Source organism: Myotis brandtii, unplaced genomic scaffold, assembly GCF_000412655.1.
Source record: "Myotis brandtii unplaced genomic scaffold, ASM41265v1 scaffold748, whole genome shotgun sequence".
In the NCBI taxonomy this organism is placed as follows: domain Eukaryota; kingdom Metazoa; phylum Chordata; class Mammalia; order Chiroptera; family Vespertilionidae; genus Myotis; species Myotis brandtii.
The window spans coordinates 104287-127450 of NW_005370982.1; the positions used below are offsets into that span (position 1 = coordinate 104287).

Sequence of the window (23164 nt, forward strand, 5' to 3'; positions counted from 1 at the left end):
TGGTAGAGAACATTTTATGGACTTGACCCCAAAGGCAAGGGAAGTAAAGGCAAAAATAAATGAATGGGACTATATCAAACTGAAGAGCTTCTGCACAGCAAAAGTGGACAACAAAACAAACAGGCAGCCAAACAGATAGGAGATGATATTTGTAAACAGTAGCTCCTACAAAGGTTTAATTTCCAAAATATATAAAGAACTCATAAAACTCAACACCAAACAAATGAACAATCCAATGGAAAAAGTGGGCAGAGGACCTGGAAATATACCTCTCCCAAGAAGACATACAAATAGATATATGAAAAGATGTTCAACCTCACTGGCAATCAGAGAAATGCATTTTAAAACTACAATGTGATACCACCTTACACCAGTTAGAGTGGCCATTATCAACAAGACAAGCAACAAGTGTTGGAGAAGTTGTAGAAAAAAGGGAACCCTACATTCCCATCAGCAGTGGGAATGTAGACTGGTACAACCACTATGGAAAGCAGTCTGGCCATTCCTCAAAAAATTAAAAATAGAGCTACCATATGACCCAACAATTCCACTCCTGGGTATATACCCGAAAAACTCAAAACATTTCTATGCAAAGATATATGCACCCCTATGTTAATTGTAGCATTATTCATGGTGGCCAAGAGTTGGAAATAGCCAAAGTGCCCTACGATAGAGGACTGGATAAAGAAGATGTGGTATATATACACAATGGATTACTACATGGCCATAAGAAAGGGTGAAATAGAGTCATTTACAACAACATGGATGGACCTTGAGAACATTATGTGAAGTGAAATAAGTCAAACAGAAAGCTAAGAACTATATGATTTAACTCATATGTGGAATATAAAACTGAAACTCATGTACACAAACAGCAGTGTGGTGGTTGCCAGAGGGAGGGGGTGGGGGAAGAAGAGGGTTCTAATATGAGGTGACAGGAGAAGATTTGACTTTGGGTGGTGGACACATGGTCCTATATACAGATTTTGTAAATTAGTAACCCACACATGTAACCTATATATTCACGTAGACTAATGTCACACCAAAAAAATTTAAAATAATAAAAAAAGAATATGGCTCAGCCATTGAAAATTAAATCTTGTCTTCTGCAAAAAAATTAATGGACCTAGAGGGTATTGTGCTGAGTGAAATAAGTTAGACAGAGAATGACAAATACCAGATGATTTCATTTATTATGTGGAATCAAAAAAAAAACAAAATAAACAAGAGTTCCAAGATGGCGGTGGAATAGGTAAAAGCAACATACACCTCCTCCCAGCTCTGAACCAGAGTTACAACTAAAATTTAGGTCAATCAACCTGAATTAACAGCAAAACAACACCTGAATAAGATATATGAAAAAATTGTGCTACACAGAGACTGCTAAGAAGGACAGAGACACGGGAAGAACTGGTCCTTGCACCAAGGGACAGCAGTTGTGAAGCTTGAGAAATATTGTAGCTGCAAAAGCCCCTTCTGGAGGAAATGGGTCTCAACCCCATTCTGGGACCCCCAATCCAGAACACCAGGACTTGTAAGAAGAGCTTGAATAGCATTTGGCAGCAAAAATAAGTGCAGACTTTGTCCATTGGAAAGAGGAGGAAGTCTGCTTGAATCCAGAGCAATCTCCTTAACTAACACACAGGGATTCAGTCTTGGGCACTCACCCAGGGCTCTAATAGAGGGAAGGAGACTAAGGGCATACAGAAGCCATAAGGAAAGTGTCTGGGTGGCACAGCTCTGGAGATATGGAAGGTAGGCTTCTGAGGTCCCATGCTGCTCTCAGGCACCATCTCCCAGGGCCCATCACTTCTACTCTTACAGCACAAGCTAGAGAAAGTTCACTAACCCCGTCCTCCAAATACTGGTGTCACCACCCTGCCAAGCTCAAATATGGCATAAAGGACTGTTGGCTATATCCAACAGACTCCTGTGGTGAGCTTTAATTTTTCCTGAAAAAACTATAGACAGAATCTTAGATGAACATTGAAGTGAGTGGCTTGGGAACAAGATCCAATCTCCTCCCCACCTCCCATGGGTTAGGCAGGCAGATAGCGGACATCTGGAATACTCTCAACAATAAAAAAATGAATAAAATAAACACACAAGCAGATCAGGAACATACTCAAAGATACAGAGAACATTTTGATGGTTGCCAGATAAGAGTGGGTTTGGGTGGATGGGTGAGAAAGGAAAGGTAAGAAGTATCAATTGATAGTAACAGAATAGTCATGAGATGTAAAATACAGCATAGGGAATATAAGCAATAATATAATAGTTATATATGGTGTCAGTCGGGTACTAGATTTATGGGTGTGATCAATTTATGTCATATACATGTCTAACCACTGGGTTGTCTACATGAAACTAATATATTATATGTCAACTATAATTGAAATAATAATAAAACTATATTTTTAAAAAAAAGAGAAAAGAAAAAGTTAGGAGCTATAGTCCAGTAGCTTGGAAGATAATAATTTTGACATAAATTTGAAATGTTGACTTGGGACACAGATAGAAAGAATCTTTGTCCTTTGATGTCCTGAACACTAACAAGAGTGAATAGCATTCACGTATGGCTATCTATCATCAAGAGATACACAAGTACCAATAAGTACTACTATTATCCTCATTTAAAACAATGATAAAACAGACAAAAAGAGGTTAAGTCACCTAAGAATACACTTAGTAAATGGTAGCACTATGATTTAACTTAGGCAGTTGGTTCCAAAGCCTGTGCTCCTAACCACTATAGCATTTTTTCCTAACCAGTAGCCAACCAAAAGGGCTGAACCAGTGCATTGTGGTTAAATGTCAGCACTGTCTCTAACAATACTTAACTTGCGTTGATCCTTTGAAAAGAATAAATCTGGAAAAAAACTGAGACTGAAGTATTTATAACTCCCCCAGATACATGTGGTTTAGAACTGAAAAAAAATGAGGCAACAAAGAAACCTCAAACCAAGTTTTTTTCCTGCACCCCATGCAGCCACTTCTCCCTAAAGTCATTTTCACTTGGATCTCGTACCAGGTACATTCCTTTCAAAACTCTGGAAAATAATACCTCAAACTCTAGAGCTACTGGTGTTGAGGCAAACTCATTTCTACACATTTATGCCAACATTTGCCAAGAGGAAAAGCCAGGCCTGGGTTGTCAATGCATCAGGAGCAGAAAAGTGTATCCTTCTGAAGGAGTCACTTGGATCAAAATGTTCTCTCTTGTTAATCACAGGCCAAGATCAGGCAGATTCTTTCCTGACCTTTAATAAGGGCTGAAAATCCTTTCTGGGAGTGCCAGTTGCTGATGAAGGGAAAACATGCAGGTAACTATGGAGTGGAGGGGGGGGGGGCGCAATTCTTAACAATGGATCTCCAGATATCCACCAAAGTAATCTCCTTCTCCTTCCCTTTCCCCTTCTGCAGGCTGTCTCTTTTTCTTAAGTTTTCTACTTCACTTTATTTCCCTGCAGTCCTAAGAAACTTGTGTCATCTATGATCTATGCATTTACGCAATTTCTGAAGAGTGTAGATAACTGGAAGTGTCTCTTCCATTTTCTTAAAACTATGCTTCCAAAGGACAATATATCTAAAACTAACTGTATATGGGTCCCTACCTGTGACATCCTTCAGAGGAGACCTCCCTCCTCAGGGAGAGCAGTTAGCACTGCAAATTCCACCAAGCAAAGCATGAAGTAGGCAGAAAGATTCAGATTAACAGCAGTCATCCTAGAGTATCCAATTCAGTATTGTTCCATCACACAGAATATGTTGCTGCTCCTCCACACATGGGCTGTGGTTGAGAACTTTACTGGGATCAGCAGGACCCAGTTGCTGCCATTTCCAGAAAAATCCTGCCCTTTTCTGTATCTGCCAGGCTAGTCCAGATGGTTGGTAGAATCATCTGTCAGACATGGGCAGGGCTAAATAATCTTCCAGGTCTAGACTCTGAATGGCAGGAAAGCAGAATGTTTAAGAGTATGGGGTTTGGAGCTGATGCCCTAGGTTTGAATTTTGACTCTTCCACTTATTAGTTTTGTGACTGTGTAAAATTTACTTAACAAATCTAGTCTTCAGTTTCCTTATCTGTAAAATGGAGATGGTAATAAATAGCACCCACCTGATAGGGTTTTGTGTTAAGTGGATCAATATGTATAAAGTGCTTACAAAAGTGTCTGATATATAGCAACACTCAATCCACATTAACTGCTATTTGACAAGAGGCCAGCCTTCTAATCCAGATCCTGCTTCGGACTGGCTGTGGATCTTGGACATATCATGTCATTTATCCTTTGGCTCACAGTTACCTTATCCATAAAATAAGGGGAACCAGACCAGCTAGGCTTTGTGATTTCTAAAAAGCCCCCTTTTCACTCTGGCATCCCATGGGGTTAAAAGCTCATGAAATGGAGAATATAAATGCACCCATCCTCCCCGGATTTCTAGTGACAGTCATGCCCTGGAGAAAGTCTACTACTCAGAGAAACTAGAACTATGGAACAAGAACAGTTGCCCTGGGGGTCTGAAGAATCCAAGGCCATTTCTCCAGTGGTCTGGCCATTTTATTACTCAGCCCCATTATTTTCATTAACAAGGACCACTTCATTTCCCAGAGCAGTTACCACAGGAAGAAGGAACAAGAAACACAAAGACAGCTTTATCAAGGCCCTTAGTCTTGGCTGGACAAGCCTGATTGATGGATGTGGTAGATGGTGGTTGGCGGGGCGGGGGGGGGGGGGTTGGAGAAGGGAAGTATATGGTTTGTATGGTATGATTTCCAGGAGGGATTTGAAATTGAAAATAGCCCCAGAATTGGGAACATTTACAGTCACCAATAAATCAAGACAGACCCAAATAAGATTTATAGGTTGTACAATATGGCAAGTGACAAAAAAGTAGAATTTTGGGTATCCAGAGCATAGAGAAAGCCCATGTTTGCTTGTCTGGTGGATCCCTGCTGGCTTGAGTAAGTGGGTCCTAAGGGTAGGGGTAAGGCAAAGAGGCAGAGGTGGACTGTTCAGCTGAAACTCTGCTGCAGAGTACTTTTATTTTTAATATATTTTTATTGATTTCAGAGAGAAGGCAGAGTGAGAGATAGGAACATCAATGATGAGAGAGAATCATCGATCAGCTGCCTCCTGCACTCCCCCTATTGTGGATCGATCCTGCAACCCCGGCATGTGCCCTGACCAGGAATGGAACCATGACCTCATGGTTCATAGGTCAGTGCTCAACCACTGGGCAACATTGTCTGGGCAGTACTTTTTTTTGACTCTGATGAAATTATAGGTCAAAAGGGAAGACAAGTTTCTCTGGTGAGTGCCCAGGAATAAAAAACCTCGTAGATACATGTTTGGGAGATCACAATCAGTAACTTGGCCTATAGAAGCATTATGTGGCAGAGTAAGCAAATTATCCTGTGATAAAAATTCTCTAACCCAGTAACAAAGTTTATAGCTGAGTGCATGGTTGCCCAGAATAAACACTATATATCCTCACTTCTTTTACCACTAAGACTAGGTATCTGACCAAGTTGTAACTAATTGGATGCCAAAATTCTAAACAAAATATTAGCAAACAGGATCCAGCAATGCATTACAAAAGATCATACTCCATGATCAAGTGAGATTTATTCCAGGTATGCAAGATTAGTACAATATTTGCAAGTCAATAAACATGATACATCACAAACAAAATGAAGGATAAAAATCACATGATCACAGCAATAGATAAAGGAAAAGCATTTCATAAAATCCAGCATCCATTTATGATAAAAAGTCTCAGCAAAGTGGAATAGATAGATCATATCTCAGCATAAATAAAAACTATATATGACAAAACTATGGCCAACATCATTCTAAATGGACATAAATGAAAAGTGTTTTCCTTAAGATCAGGAACAAGACAGAGTTGTCCACTTTCACCACTCATATTAAACGTAGTACTGGAACTCCTAGCCACAGCAATCAGACAAGAAGAAGTAAAAGGCATCCAAATAAGAAAAAAAAGAACAAAAAATGTAATTATTTGAAGATGACATGATATTGCACATGGAAAACTATAAAGACTTCACCAGGAACTATTAGATCTAATAAATGCATTTTCCAAAGTAGCAGGATATAAAATTAATATCCAGAAAGAGTTTTAATTTTATACACCAACAATGAACTGTCAGAAAGGGAAACTAAGAAAGCAAACTAATTTACAATTGCATCAAAAACAAAATAGGATAAAATAACTAGAAATAAATTTAACCAAAGATATAAAAGATTTGTACTTGGAGAAGAACCAAGATGGCAGTGTAGGTAAACACAGCCTCCCACAACCACATCAAAATTACCACTGAAATACAGAACAACCATCATTCAGAACTGCCTGAAATCTGGCTGAATGGAAGTCCTAAAACTAGAGAATTAAAGAAGAAAGCACATTGAGACTGGTAGGAGGGGTGGCAGTGCAGAAGAGCTGGTCCAACATCCACATGTGGAATGTTTTTAATTGGGAGGGATATCTTGGCTGAAGAGGTTTCCCAAGAGGAGCAAGAGGTTTCTGCCCCACAGCAAGCCACTCAGCCAAGGGTTCCAATGCTGGCAAGAGAAGTCCCCATAATGTCAGGCTGTAAAAAACAGTGGGAATTATGGCTGAGTGACATGGAGGCACCTGGAGACCCATACAGTTCCTCTAAAAGGGCCAGCACATGGCAATGATGTGGAGAAAAAGAACCCTTGCGCACGGCTGGTGGGAATGCAGACTGGTGCAGCAAATGTGGAAAACAGTATGGATTTTCCTCAAAAAATTAAAAACGGAACTCCCATTTGACCCAGTAATCCCACTTCTAGGAATATATCCCAAGAAATCAGAAACACCAATCAAGAAGGACATATGCACCCCTATATTTATAGCAGCACAATTTACAATAGCTAAGATTTGAAACATCCTTAATGCCCATCAGGAGATGAGTGGATTAAAAAACAGAGGACACATATGTAATACCTTAATCAATAAATAAATTTAAAATAATAAAAATAAAAAACAGTGGTACTCCTGAGTGTGGGCTCCTGTGAGTTCCAAAGTGTGCTCCCCTCTGGCAGGCCAAAAGCTTTAGCCTAGGGCACTGCGACCATGTGAGTAGCAGCCACATGAGCAGCCTGCCCAAATCTATGGAGCAGCAGACTCATACATTCTGCCCACGTCGGAGGAGCAGCAGCCCTGCGAACAGCCTGTCCCTGCCGGAGGAGCAGTAGCCTTGCACGAAGCCCTCCCCCATCCACAGAGCAGCAGCCTCATGGGCAGCCCACCCCTATCCAAGGAGCAGCAGCTGTGCAAGCAGCCCGTCCCTGTCTGGGGAGCAGCAGCTCCATGAGCAGCCCACCCCATCCCAGGAGCAGGAGCTGTGTGAGCAGTCTGCCCCCATCCAAGGAACAGCAGCAGTGTGTGCAACCTGTCCCCTTCTCAGGAGCAGCAGCCCCATGAACATCCCACCCACATCCGAGGAGCAGCAGCCCTGCCGGCATGCCACCCCATTCCTGCAAGTGGCCTGAACACGTCTGAGAAGCAGCAGCCCCATGCAGCCCACCATTGCCTGAGGAGCAAGAGCCACATGAGCATCCTTTTCACATCTGAGGAGATGCAGCCCCATGCAGCCCACCCCCGTATGAGGAGTAGCAGCTGTGTGAGCAGCCCACCCCCATCCAAGGAGTGGCAGTCTCATGAGCAGCCCACCCCTGTGTGAGGAGCAGCAACTGTGTGAGCAGCCTACCCCCAGCAGCCAGAGGAGCCACCACTGCTGCAAGCAGCGCACACCAGAGGAGCCGCCGCCAACTGAGGGGCAGCTGCTGCTGTGACCACCCGAGGAGCAGCTACTGCCCGAGGTGCAGCTGCTGCCTGAGGAGCAGCCCCTGAATGCCTTGAGGGGTGGCCTGAGAGGTCAATGGGGGGAAAAGGTGACATATGTAATGCTATATGTAATAATTAAACAATAAAAAATTTTAAAAATTAAAAATAAAAGGACCAGCACATGGACTGACATAGATTTGCTCCCTCAGAGCCCCAGTGCTGGGTCAGCAGATTAAAAGAGAAGGGAAGTATAGAGACATACGGGAAGGAACTAAATTGTCTGGCATCAGGGTAAGAACTCAGGGGTAGTTTTTTACCAGACAAAAGTGCAGGGACCTCCTTCCCACTGAGATGACTGGCAGACACCATTTCTGAGTCTCCATAAATCTGGCCCACACTGTTTACCCTGCCCTGGTGATTCCATGAAATCCCACCCCACCCAATTTGCAGCCTCACTCAAGCTGCTAGCAGTTTCTTTTCCATATAAATGGCCTTTTCTGGCTCAGGCTTCAGACTTTCCTAAAATCTCTGAAACAAGCAGCAGCTGGACTCAGTGTGCCCCATACTTCTTGATAAGTGGCTCTAGGCCCGGCACTGGCAGAAGCCTGAGAAGGTTCAGAGATTGGCCTGTCCTGGGCACCTCCTAGCCCAGCACAAGTAGGAGCCATCTTTAGATCACTCTGTAACTTGTGCCAGGTGGCTTTAGGCAGGGCATAGGCAGTGTCTGACTTTGTACCTCCGGGGGGCCTAGAGCCAGTGCACCAGATGGACAGCTTCAGACCATGGCAGATTACAACTCTACACATTCATGGGTGACATACTCAAGGGGTGAACTTGGTGAGTACCAAAGCCCCATTGAAGAAATTCCTGCTCCATAGAGGTGTCTCCTGTATACTAGCTCTTCAGCTGTGGTTGTAGCTGGTCCTCACAGTCAATTGTCTTGGAGTCTATCCCTCCCAGTGATGACAACAGAAATCAAGTCTCAACTACAAGACAGTGCACATAGCCCACCTAGAGTGCTCAGCTCAGGTGACTGGGGAGGCTGAGCCACTGGGCCCTACAGAACACTTACTACACAAGGCCACCCTACCAATTCCAGGAGATATAACAGTTCTACCTAGTAGATAGAAAAAAAACCACAGGGAAGCAGCCAAAATGCAGAGACAAAGAAACATGTCACAAATGAAAGAACAGAAGAAATCTCCAGAAAAAGAACTAAATGAAATGGAAACAAGCAAACCACTAGATTCAGAGATAAGGATGCTCATGGAACTTAATTAGAACTTCAAGGATCTTAGTGAGAATGTCAAGGAACTTAGTGAGAACATCAAAGATATGAAAAAGGACCAGTCAGAAATTAAGTATACACTAACTGAAATGAAGAATAATTTACAGTGAATCAACAGTAAAATAGACGATGCTGAGAATCAAATCAATCATTTGGAATATGAGGAAGGAAAAAACATCCAGTCAGAAGATCAAAAAGAAAAAAATAATCCAAAAATGTGAAGATAGTATAAGGAGTCCTGGGACAACTTCAGGAATATCAACATTTGCATCATGGAGGTGCCGAAAGGAAAAGAGAGGGAGCAAGAAATTGATAACCTACTTGAAGAAATAATGATAGAAAACTTCCCCTTCTTGGTCAAAGAAGTAGACATACAAGTCCAGGAAGCTCAGAGCATCCCCAAAAGATGAACCCAAAGAGGTTCACACCAAGACACATCATAATTGAAAAGCTAAAGGTTAAAGACAAAGAGAGAATATTAAAAGCAGCAAGAGAGGAGGGGCAATGGGGGGATAAGGACACATATGTAATACCTTAATAAATAAAGAAAAAAATAAAAGCAGCAAGAGAAAAGCAGTTAGTTACCTACAAGGGAGTGCTCATAAGACTTCCAGCTTATTTCTCAGCAAAAACTGTGCAGACCAAAAGGGAGTGACAAGAAATATTCAAAGAGATGAAAAGCAAGGGCCTATAACCAAGATTACTCTACCAGCAAAGCTATCATTTAGAATTGAAGGTCATATAAGGACCTTCACAGACAAGAAAAAGTTAAAAGAGTTCATCACCACCAAACCAGTATTACAAGAAATGTTAAAGGCTCTTCTCTAAGAAGAAGCAGGGGAAGAAAGCCCACTGCATGGGAGAACATATTTGCAAATGATAAGGGTTTAATCTCCAAAATTTATAGGGAACTCATACAACTTAACAAAAGGAAGATAAACAACCCAAACAAAAAAATGGGCAAAGAACCTAAATAACATTTTTTGAAAGAGGACAAACAGAAGGCCAAGGGGCATATAAAAACATGCTCAAAGTCACTAATCATCCGAAAGAGGCAAATCAAAATGACAATGAGGTACCATCTCACACCTGTCAGAATGGCTATCATCAACAAATCAACAAATGACAAGTGCTGGCAAGGATGTGGAGAAAAAGGAACCCTCTGTGCACTGCTGTTGGGAATGCAGACTGGTGCAGCCACTATGGAAGACAGTATGGAGTTTCCTCAAAAAACTGGAAATGGAACTCCCATTTGACCCTGTGATCCCACTTCTAGGAATATATCCCAAGAAACCAAAAACACCAATCAGAAAGGATATATGCACCCATATGTTCATAGCAGCACAATTCACCATAGCTAAGATCTGGAAACAGCCTAAGTGCCCATCAGTAGATGAATGGATTAGAAAACTGTCTGGAATACTATGCTATCGTAAAAAAGAAGGGACTCTTATCATTCAGAACAGCATGGTTGGACATGGAGAGCCTTATGCTAAGCAAAATAAGCCAGTCAGGGAAAGATAAATATCACATGATCTCACTTATTTGTGGAATATAATGAACAACATAAACTGATGAACAAAAATAGAACCAGAGACAGAGAAGCATCGAACAGACTGTAAAACCTCAGAGGGAAGGCAAGGGAGGGTGGGGTTTACAGGTCAAGCAAAGGGCTTTTATGCTTGTATATAAGCATAACCAATGGACACATACAGTAGGGGGTGAGGGCATGTGCTAGGGGTGGGAGCACCCAGGGAGACATCAGTGGGGGGAAAAGGAGACATGTAATACTTTAAACCATAAATAATTTAAATTTTTTGTATGCATGAATATAAGCATAACCAATCGACACAGACACTAGGGTGGTGAGGGCATGTGCTAGGGGGTGGGAGTGTTTGGGGAGAGGTCAATGGGGGGGAAAAAGTGACATATGTTATACTTTAATCAATAAAGAATTAAAAACAAGCAGAAGCAGGGGGAAAATATAAAAAAATATGAACAATAAAATGGCAGTAAGTACATATCTATCAACAATTAAATCTAAAAATAAATGAACAAGGAATCTAATGAACAAAATAAACTAATGAATAACATAGAACTGGAGGCATGGAAATATGGGACAGACTAATGAATCTCAGAGGGAAGTGGGGGTGGGAAGATATTAACCAAAGAATTTATATGCATATATGCATTACCTATGGACACAGACTATAGGGTTGTAAAGGCCTGGGGCAGGGTGGGATCTGGGTGGAGAAAGACAATGGGGGGAAAGAAAAGGAGGAATATCCATAATATTCTTAATAATAATGATATATAAAAAACGAAACACGTACTTAAAACATTAGACACTGAAAAAATCTAAGAAGACACAAATAATTGGAAGCATATATCTTGTTCATGGACAGGAATTAATAACATCATTATAATATCCCTAATACCCAAAGTGCTGTATAGATTCAATGCAGTTCTCATCAACATACCAATGGCATATTTTACAGAACTCAAATAACTATTCTAAAAACTTAAGGAACCACAAAGACCCTGAACAGCCACAGCAATCTTTAGAAGAACTAAGTTGGAGGAATAACACTACCTGATATAAAACTAACTACAAAGCCATAGTAATCAAAACAGCAAGATATTGACATAAACACAGACATAAATCATTGGAACAAAATAAAGAGCCAGAAATAAACCCAAGCCTTTATGGTCAATCAATATTTGACAAAGAAGGTAAGAGCACACAATGAGGTAAAGGTAGTCTCCAATAAATGGTGCTGGGAAAATTGGATAGATACATGCAAAACAATGAAATCAGACCACCTTCTTAGACCATACATAAGAATAAACTCAAAATGGATTAAAAAATTAAATGTCAGACTTTAATTCATAAAAATCTTAAAAGAAAAAAAAGTCAATAAATTTTAGACATTTCTTGTAGCAATATTTTTTTCTGATATATCTACTAAGACAAGAAAAACAAAAGAAAAAATAAACAAATGGGACTACATCAAACTAAAAAGATTTTCCACAGCAAAGGAAATCATCAACAAAATATAAAAGAAAACCCACTGAATAGGAGATCATATTTATCAAAGATACATCTGATAAAAGTCTAAATCCAAAATTCCTAAAGAACTTACACAGCTCAGCACCAAAAAAACAGTCAATTTTTAAAATAGGCAAGCACCTGAATAGACACGTCTCCAAGGAGGACATACAGATGGCCAAAAGACATATAAAAAGATGCTCAATATCCTAATAATCAGAGAAATGCAAATTAAAACCAAATTGTGACATCATCTCACACCTTTCAGAATGGCTATCATCAGTAAATCATCAAACAACAAGTGTTGGCGAGGATATGAAGTAAAAGGAACCCTAGTACACTGCTGGTGGGAGTGTATTCCACAGAATGGAGCAGCCACTATGGAAAACAGTATGGCCTTTCCTCAAAAATTTAAAAATGGAACTGCCTTATGACCCAGAGATCCAACTTTTGGGAATATATTTGAAGAAGTCCAAAACATGATTTAAAAGAATATATGCACCCCTATGTTCATTGCACCATTATTTACAATAGCCAAGATTTGGAAGCAGCCCATGTGCCCATCAGTGCATGAGTGGATAAAAATCCTGTGGAATATTTAAACTATGTAATACTACATGGCTGTGGGGGAAAAAAGGAAATCTTACATTTTTCGACAGCATGGATGTACCTGAAGAATATTATGCTAAGTGAAATAATCCAGTAAGAGGAAGATAAGTATCACCTGATCTCACTCATATATGGAATCTAATGAACAAAATAAACTAACAAATAAAATAGAAACACACGCATAGATACAGAGAACAGTCTGACAGCTATCAGAAGGTAGGGGGGTTGTGGGCTGGGTGAAGAAGGTAAAGGGATTAAACAACAAATATATATCATAGACACCAACAACAGTATGGTGATCACTAGAAGGTAATGTGAGTGGAGGGAGACAGAAGATGGTAAAGGGGGGATAAATGGTGATGGAAGGAGACTTGACTTAGAGTGATGAACACAGTACAATATGCTATTGATGTGTCATAGAATTGTACACTTTGAAGCCAATATAATGTTATTAACCTATGTTACTCCAATAAATTCAATAAAAATTTAAAAAAAACTAAGTTTCTGCTTTACAGCATTAAATTCAATATCTGTATGCATTATTGCATGCTCACGATCAAAATTTGGCTTGAAAGTCACTCAAATGAGGCTTCAAAACTCCTCATATACATGGATTTTTTTTTACTTTTGCATAAACCCATTGTACTACCCACTTAAAATGTGTGCATTTCATTCTATGTAAATAATAGCTCAACAAAGTTTATAAAAATTTTCCTGGTAGATCCCAAATGACTCATTTTCTTGGTCCTTTTCCTAGTCATCTATACTAATAAAAGCGTAATATGCTAATTAGACCAGACATCTTCCAGATGACCTTCCAGACATCCTTCTGGACAAAGCCACGGTGGTGGGGCAGAGGCAGTTAGGGGGATCAGGCCAGCAGGGGAGAGCAGTTAGGGGGATCAGGCCGGCAGGGGGAAGCAGTTAAAGGAGTCAGGCCAGCAGTTAGGGGGATCAGGCTGGCAGGGGAGAGCAGTTAGGGGGATCAGGCAGGCAGGCAGAGAGGTTAGGGGAGATCAGGCAGGCAGGCAGAGGTGGTTAGGACCTATCAGGCAGGCAGGTGAGCAGTTAGGAGCCAGTGGTCCCGGATTGAGAGAGGGATGTCTGACTGCTGACCTAAACTGCGGGCCTAAACTGGCAGTGGGACATCCCCTAAGGGGTCCCGGATTGGAGAGAGTGCAGGCCGGGCTGAGAGACACCCCCCCCCCAGTGCACAGATTTTGTGCACCGGGCCTCTAGTTCTAGCATAATAGACAAGGCCAACCTTGTTAGCAACACTTCCCAACACTGACATTACCCTGTGTTTTTCTTAGATTCTCATGAGAAAGAGCAGACAGCATTCCTCATCCACCATAATTAAAAATTATAGTAACTTTTTCTCACCCACTAGAGGTCTCCAGGTTTTGTGGAAGTATTTTACATTTTCCTTCTTCTATATCAAAATCTTAGTATGAAGCTTTTCTATTTTCAAAGGTAGGGAATCCTCCATCTAATGTTATTTTGTTTTGTAGAAATCTCATTTTATTGCTTTTTTGTCTTTAATCATGAACTCACTAGGAGACTAAGAAGAATACATTTGAATATTTTCTCTCAGTGTTGTCTTTCTGTGAGAATGCATTCTGACTGGAACACAAAACAAAACTACAAAACTGAAGGTACCTAGAATGCTCAGGAATGTAACTTGGCTACTTTGGCTAAATTACCTAGATAAGATGACCTGGAATCAGAGGTAAGAACAAAGTCATATTCATACCACTTAACTCCATCATACCAATCAGTTCACATTTGGCCATAGTTAAAGATATTTGTCTAGAAAATGACCAGATAGAAAAAAACAGCAGGTACTTAAATGGAAAAATATAAATTTTGAATGGATAAGGACATAAAGTCAGGTGAGTTTTGTCAATTTCATGTTAACCTATGTGTATTGTATCATTATCCATCAAAAGTATTTTCTAAAACATAACAATAGCCACATATTACACTTATACATTTTAAAGAAACTCTTTTGCTTTTACTATCTTATTTGATTATCTTAATAATCATATAAGGGCAAGTCAACAGAAATCATTATCATCCCCATTTTACAGATGAAAGAACCAAACCCAAAGATTATGCAACTTGACTAAGGGCATGCATTGAGTAAATAGCAGAGCCAAGACTAGAATCTATTCCTACTGATTTCCCACTTCAGCTTTGTTACCATGACTAGACCATACTTTAAGGAGTTAAAGTGCAATTTACTTTCAGGCTTACAATACCCCTGAAAATTACATATTATCATTTTTTTTAAATCCTCACATGAGGATATTTTTTCCATTGATTTTCAGAGTGGAAGGGATCGGGGGAAGGGGGATGGGAGAGAGAGAAACATTGACATGAGAGAGACAAATCAGTTGATTTCCTCCTGCATGTGCCCCAGCCAGGGCCAGGGATGAAACCCGCAATCAAAACATTGACCAGGAATCAAACCCCTGACCCTTCAGTCCACAGGCCGACATTCTAACCACTGAGAAACACTGGCCAGGGCTATCATTTCTATTTTATAGGCAAAGAAATTGAAGATTCAGAGAGGTAACAGAATTTTTCCAAGGTAACACGGCTATTAATTGGTAGAATAAGGATTCAAACCAAGAATTAATGACTCATATCTAGTGGTTTTTTCACTATATGAAGCTGCAAGTTTAATACTCTATTAGATACTATTTAAAGAAAATGTAAATAAATTACATCCCTTCCTTATGGGAGCCTACCATCCTAGGTAGTTAGCAGTAATGAAGACAAATACAGAACAAAAATCCATCTATCAAAATCAAAACATGAGACTAATTGCTGACCAAAATAGTGAGGTAATACCAGTCATTTATTCACGTTTAACAATGAATGCCCTATTATGTGCCATATCTTGGACTACATGCCACGGGTAGAAGTAAAAAATAGGAATAAATCAGATAAACCATCCTAAGGAGCTAAAAGTGACAGTAAAAGATATAATGCAAAGTGAGGTCAGAGGAATGGTGGCATGAGAGAGTCCCTTTGCTTCTCCCCATGAAATTTCAACAAAACCAACTATAACTCAATAAAGAATTCTCTACTCAATATATAGGCATGCCTGAGAGACCCATGCAGTTAAGCATCTAAAGCTGGGCACCAGGAATAAATGGGGAGGTGGGAAGGGAGGAAAGTTTAGATAGCCACAGATGAAGCTCTACAGCCAGGAACTTAGCCGTGAGAGGGGAAGAAGCGGGTGGTAGCAGGCTCTTCTCTAGTCTGGGAGGAATAAGGAGTCATGGTGTGCAGTCCAGCAGGGACTGAACCAGCAGAGATGCCTGAGCAAGGACAGAGCACAGAGGTTCTGCTGCACAGCTGTCCACTTTTGGGCGGTGGTGTTTCAGACAAAGAAATGGAACCATAAAGTGATTCTGCTCCGTGGACTCCCAAAACTCACCTTCCATTGCCCTTGGTGTCAAATTGAGGAGCATATTATCTGTAAACTGAGAGCTATTGCAGTAGAACCACTGTTTCTCTCTGTGATTAATTCCTGGGTGGGGTGCTTGGGGGGGGACACAGAAATCCAGGGTCACCATTGCAGTGAGGGCAAAACAAACCCCACCCCCAAGCAACATAGCTTTATTGTCACTGAAACCATGGATGTCAACTTTGGGAGATCACAGAGGTAAAAAAAATCGTGTGCTTCAGCGCCATCTACTGGAAAATAATAGACAAACCTTTTCAGAGAAAGTTGCTAGAGAAGGGCCAATAATACATGCATGTATACCTGCCTAGACAAGAGGAGACCAGCAAATACCATGAATTACCACAGTAACAAGGAAGCTCAGAAAGAAAGTAAAAAATCTCCAGAAAGCAAGCTTGGACATATGTGATATAAATAACAGAGATTTCCAAATTGCAGTTCTGAAAATACTCAACAAGATGTGAGAAGATACAGACAGGCAATTCAATGCACTCAGAAAACAAATTAATGAACAACAACAAAAAAAATACTTTACCAAAGATATTGAAACTTTAAAAAAGAACCAATCAGAAATCCTGGAAATGAAACACACAATTAAGGAGATTAGGAGTAAATACTGAGCATAGGAAAGGATTAGTGACATTGAAGATGAGAATCTAGAAATGAGGCAGAGGGGAGAAGAGAGAGACCCGAATATAAAGAAAAATGAAAGAGATCTACAAGGACTTTCTGATTCCATCAGAAAAAAAAACAATATTAGAATAACAGGCATTCCAGAGGAGGAAGAGAGGGAGCAGGGAACAGAGTCTATTCAAACAAATAATGGATTAGAACTTTCCAAACCTATGGAGAGAACTAGATCCTCAAATCCAAGAAGCAAACAGAACATCTAATTACCTCAATCCAAAGAGGCCTTCTCTAAGGCACATGGTATTACAACTGTCAAAAATTAATGACAAAAAAATTCTCAAAGCTGCCAGGGAAAAGGAGGTGACCTACAAAGGAAAACCCATTAGAATATTACCCAACTTCTCAGCAGAAGCTCTACAAGCCAGAAGAGAGTGAAATCAAATATTCAATTGTCTGAAAGAGAGAATTACCAGCCATGAATAATATATCCAGCAAAATTATCCTTAAAATATTAAGGATAAATAAAGATTTTCCCAGATATACAGAAGCTGAGGAAGTTTATCACCAGAAAACCTCCAATTTAGGAAATACTCAAAGGAGTTATTTTACTGAATCAAAGAACAGAAGGTCACAAGACTACGAGAAAGATCACACACACACATACACACACACACACACGCATACACACACACGCACACACACACACCAAATAAAACTTACAGCATTAACAGGTATAATTTGTGACAACAAAAACATAAATGGGTAAAGGTCTGAACTGGCAAGGGAGGATGAAGATCAGATGCACTCAAAAGAAAAAAAAACTACTGTATATATGCAACTATATTTTTTATAAACCTAATGGTAACCACACATAAAAATTTCCAAACTAAGACACTTAGCTTAAAAAAAAAAGAGGAAAGAAGAATGGAATACCACCAAACAAAAACAACAAACAGAAACACAAAGGAAAAGAACCAATGGAGGCACAAAGCTACCAGAAAACAAAAGATAAAATGGCTATAGGAAATCCTCATACATCAATAATTACCCTAAATGTAAATGGTCTGAATTCACCAATAAAGAAGCATAGAGTAGCAGAGTAGATCAAAAAACAAAACTCAATTATGTGCTACCTATGAGAGACACATCTGAGCTGCAAAGACAAAGGTAGATCCAAAGTAAAAGGGTGGAAAATGATTCTCCAAACAAAAACATTCACAGAAATGCAGCTGTAGCCATACTTATATCTGACAAAATAGGTTTCAATAAAACCAAAGGTAACAAAAGACAAAGATGGACATTTTATAATGATAAAGGGGATATAACACCAAGAAAACATAACACTTCTTGGGCAAACAATATTTTAGGGAAGGCCAGGGAAGAGGGAGGGAGCAGGGTGATAGGATCAACAGGGGAGAAAAAAGGGGACATCTTTAAAATTGTCAACAATAAAGATAAATTAAAAAAACAACAACAACAACAGTGCCTTAAAACTATAAACGTATTATTTCTCACGGAAAAAAAAAGAAAGAAAACATAACACTTCTTAATATATCTCCACCCAACAAGGGAGCACCAAAATATATAAAGCAACTACTCAGAGAACTAAAGGGAGAAACAGATCAAAATAAAATCATAGTTGGTGAGCTTAATACTCCATTGTCAGCCCTAGATAGATCATTCAAACAGAAAATTAATAAAGAATATCAGCTTCATCCTGGCCAGTATGTTAGAGCATAAGCCCATGCAACAAAAGGTCACAGGTTTGATACCTGGTCAAGGGCATATACCTGGGTTGCCAATTCAATCTCTGGCCCTGCTTGGGGTGTGTGTGGGTGGCAACCAATTGATGTGTCTCTCTCACATTAATCTTTCCCCTTTCTCTTTCTCCCCTCCTCCTTTCTTCCCTTCCATTATCTTTAAAAATCAATGGAAAAATATCCTCAGGTGATAATTTTTTTAAAAAGGAGAGAAATATTGGCCTTTAATGACACACTAGACCAAATGGACATAATTGGCATTTACAGAGCCTTTCATCTCAGAAAATCAGTTTATACATTCTTCTCCAGTGCACATGGAACATTCTCAAGGATAGACCATATGTTGGGTCACAATATTACCATCAACAAATTCAAAAAGATTGAAATTTTAGCAAGCGTATTCTCTGCCCACAATGCCTTGAAATTAGAAATCAATTGCAAAAAGGAGTTAAAGAAAGCCACAAATATGTGGAGATTAAACAACATAACACTAAAAAATGACTGTCAAAGAAGAAATAAAAGATGAGGTTGAAAGATTTATAGAGATAATTTGACCAAGCGATCCACTTCTAGGAATCTACCCTAAGACACCTGAAATATCAATCCGAAAGAATATATTCAGCACAATTTACAATAGCTAAGATTTGGAAACAGCCCAATGATCATCAGCAGATGAGTGGGTGAAATAGTTGTGGTACATTTACACAATGGAATACTACATGACTGTAAAAAAGAAGAAACTCTTACCATTTGCAATGGCATGGATGGACCTGGAGAGTATTATGTTAAGCAAAATAAACCAGTCAGAGAAAAATAAGTAGCACGTGATCTCACTCATATGTGGAATCTAATGAACGAAATAAACTGATGAACAAAATAGATCCAGAGACATAGAAGCATGGAACAGACGGACAAATTTCAGAGGGAAGATGGGGGTGGGAGATTGGTGGGGAGAGATTAATTGGGGAACTTATATGCATATATGCATAGCCCATGGACACAGACAATAGTCTGGTGAAGACCTGGGAGGGGTTGGTGAGGAGTCGGCGGGGCGGGGGGAGGCAATGGGGAAAAAAAAGCAGGAGGGACATCTGTAATACTTTTAACAATAAAGATAAATTTTTAAAAAGGATTTATAGCCCTAGCTGGTTTTTCTCAGTGGGTAGAGCATGGGCCTGTGGACTGAAGAGTGCCTGGTTTGATTCCAGTCAAGGGCATATGCCTGGGTCGCGGGCTCAATCCCTACTAGGGGGCATGGAGAAGGCAGCTGATCAATGATTCTCTCGGGCTCTATCCCCAGGGGGTGTGCAGGAGGCAGCTGATAAATGATTCTCTCTCATCGATGTTTCTATCTCTCTCTCCCTCTTAAACAAAATACTGGCAAATCTAATATAGCAATACATAAAAAATGCATCACAATCAAGTGGGGTTCATTCCATGGGCACAAGGATGGTTCAAAATGAAAATCAATCAATGTAATATACCACATTAACAAAAGAAAGGATAAAAATCATATGATTTTATCAATAGACACAGAAAAAGCATCTGATAATATACAACATCCATGTATGATTAAAACACTCAGTAAAATAGGAATAGAAGGGAAGTATCTCAATGTAATAAAGGTCATATATAATAAACCCTCAGCTAATACTCAATGGTGAAAAATTGAAAACATTTTCTCTAAGATCAAGAACAAGACAAGGATGTCTACTCTCACAACTCTTATTCAACATAGTTCTGCAAGTCCTAGCTAGAGAAATAAAGCAAAAGAAAGAAATATAAAGCATCCAAATAACAGAAGGAAGAAGTAAAGCTGTCACTTTTTTCTGACAACATGATTCTGTATATAGAAAACCCTAAAGACTCCACCAAAAAACTATTAGAAACAAAAAACAAATACAGTGAAGTTGCTATACTTCACTTAATATATCTTCACACAATCAAGGAGCACAAAAATATATAAACAACTACTCACAGAACTAAAAGGAGAAACAAATGAAATCATAGTTGATGACCTTAATACTCCATTGTCAGCCCTAGATAGATCATATTTATTAATTTTCTGCTTGAATTAGTTTTCTGTTTGTACAAAATCAATGTACAAAAATCCACTGCCTTCCTGTATACTAGTAACAAAACTTCAGAAAAAGAAATTTTAAAAACCCACAATTCCTTTTGCAATTGCAACCAAAAGAATAAAATACCTAGGAATAAAATTCACAAAGAACTATATACCAAAAACTGCAAAGCATTCTTTAAAGAGTCTGAAAAGGACACAACAAAATGGAAAAATATCCCATGTTCATGGATTGGAATAATCAAGATAGTTAAATGGCCATATTACCCAAAGCAATAAACAGATTTAATGCAATCCTCAACAAAATCCCAATATCATTTTTTAAAGAAATAGAATGAGAAATCATCAGATTTATATGGAAACACAAAGGATCCTGAATAGCCAAAGCAATTCTGAGAAAAAAAGAACAAAGCTGAAGGTATCACGCTACCTGACTTCAAGTTATACTCAGAGTTATGATAATCAAAACAGCATGGTATTGGCAGAAAAACAGACACAGAAATCAGTGGAACTAAATTGAGAGCTCAGATATAAAACCACATGTATCTGGGCAGATACTTTTCAACAAAGGAGCCAGAAACACAGAATGGCGTAAACACAGTCTCTTCAATAAATGGAGCTGAGAAAACCGGAAAGCACCATACAAAGGAATAAAACTGGATTACAGTTTGTCCCCATGACAAAAATTAATTCAAAATTGATCAAAGTCCTAAATATAAGACCAACAACCATAAGTTACATAGAAGAAAATATAGGCACCAAACATATGAGCCGTGGTCATAGAGAACTATGAACTTAACCCCAAAGGCAAGGGAAGTAAAGGCAAAATTAAATGAATGGGACTATATCAAACTAAAACGTTTTTGCACAGCAAAAGAAACCAACAACAAATCAAAGATGCAGTTGACCAAATTTGCAAACATTAGCTCTGACCAAATATACAAAGAATTCATAAAACTTAACACCAAATAAACAATCAACCCAGTAAAAAGAAAAAAATGAGCACAGGCCCTAGCTGGTTTCGCTTAGTGGATAGAGCATTGGCCTGTGGACTGAAGAGTGCCTGGTTTGATTCCAGTCAAGGGCATATGCCTGGGTCGCGGGCTCAATCCCTACTAGGGGGCATGGAGAAGGCAGCTGATCAATGATTCTCTCTCATCATTGATGTTTCTATCCCTCTCTCCTTCTCCCTTCCTCTCTGATATCAATAAAAATATATTTTAAAAAATTGGCACAGGATCTGAACAGATACCTCTCTCAAGAAGACATACAAACAGCCAATAGATATATGAAAAGATTTTAGCCTCATTAGCAATAGGGAAATGCAAATCAAAACTACAATGAGATACCACCTCACACCTGTTAGAATGGCTATTACTAATAAGACAAGTAACAAGTGCTGGAGAGGTTGTGGAGAAAACTACATTATCACTGCTGGTTTGAATGTAGACTGGCACAGCTACTATGGAAAACAGTCTAGCGATTCCTCAAAAAATTAAGAATAGAACTACCATATGACCCAGCAATCCTTCTCCTGGGTATATACCCCCAAAACTCTAAAACATGTATTCGCAAAGATATATGCAACCCTGTGATCATTGCAGCATTATTCACAGTGGCCAAGACATGGAAACAACCAAAGCATCCCACGATAGAGGACTGGATAAAGAAGTGGTACATAAACACAATGGAATACTACTCATCCATATGAAAATATGAAATACTGCCATTTAGGACAACATGGATGGACCTTGAGAATATCATGCTAACTGAAATAAGTCCATCAGAAAAAGCTAAGAACCATATTATTTCATTCATATGTAGGATATAAAACTGAAACTAATGAATACAAACAGCAGTGTGGTGGTTGCCAGAGGGAAAGGAAGAGGGTGTGGGGGTGAGGGGGGCCTAATGTATTTCGATGGAAGATGATTTGACTTTGTGTGGTGGACACATAGTGCAGTATACAGATCTTGTACCATAGAGATGTACATTTGAAATCTATATATTTCTATTAACCAATGTTACCCCAATAAATTTAATTTAACAAAAGATATAATACACATACCTAAATTATGAATATTCAAAGGAAGACCTGAAATATTCCATGAAGGTGCAACCAACAATGCCCTAAAGAATAGGTGTGAGAAAGCGCTTAAAAGCCAGATGATTCTCATAGAGGAAGTAACATTTTAGTTGGGTTTTAAAGATCTTGTGGATTTGACTGATAAGAAAGGAGATGGTTGTCCAGATGGGAAAGTACACTGAGGAAAATGACAGACAGGAAAATCTTCAAGGGCAAACAAACTACCAAAATATTTCCAGAGTATCCTATATTATTTTGAATTCCTACCATAATATATAAGTGATCTAGTTTCTCTGCATCCTCACCAGCATTTTATATTGTTACCATATTTTATTTTAGCTATTCTGGTAGCTT

The 23164-nt window shown here is 39.3% G+C and overlaps 1 protein-coding gene and 1 long non-coding RNA gene across 2 annotated transcripts in view; one reads left to right on the plus strand and one right to left on the minus strand.

Annotated features, from left to right (window-relative positions):
- LOC106724199 overlaps positions 1-12359 on the plus strand; it is a 15254-nt gene extending 2895 nt beyond the window's left edge. The window contains exons 2-3 of the long non-coding RNA XR_001359946.1: positions 1483-1489; positions 12304-12359. This is a non-coding gene — a long non-coding RNA (uncharacterized LOC106724199). The remainder of the gene's footprint in view (positions 1-1482; positions 1490-12303) is intronic.
- Positions 1-23164, minus strand: part of LOC102256975 (vascular endothelial growth factor receptor 1) — a 162596-nt gene that overhangs the window by 97181 nt on the left and 42251 nt on the right. The window lies entirely within an intron of this gene.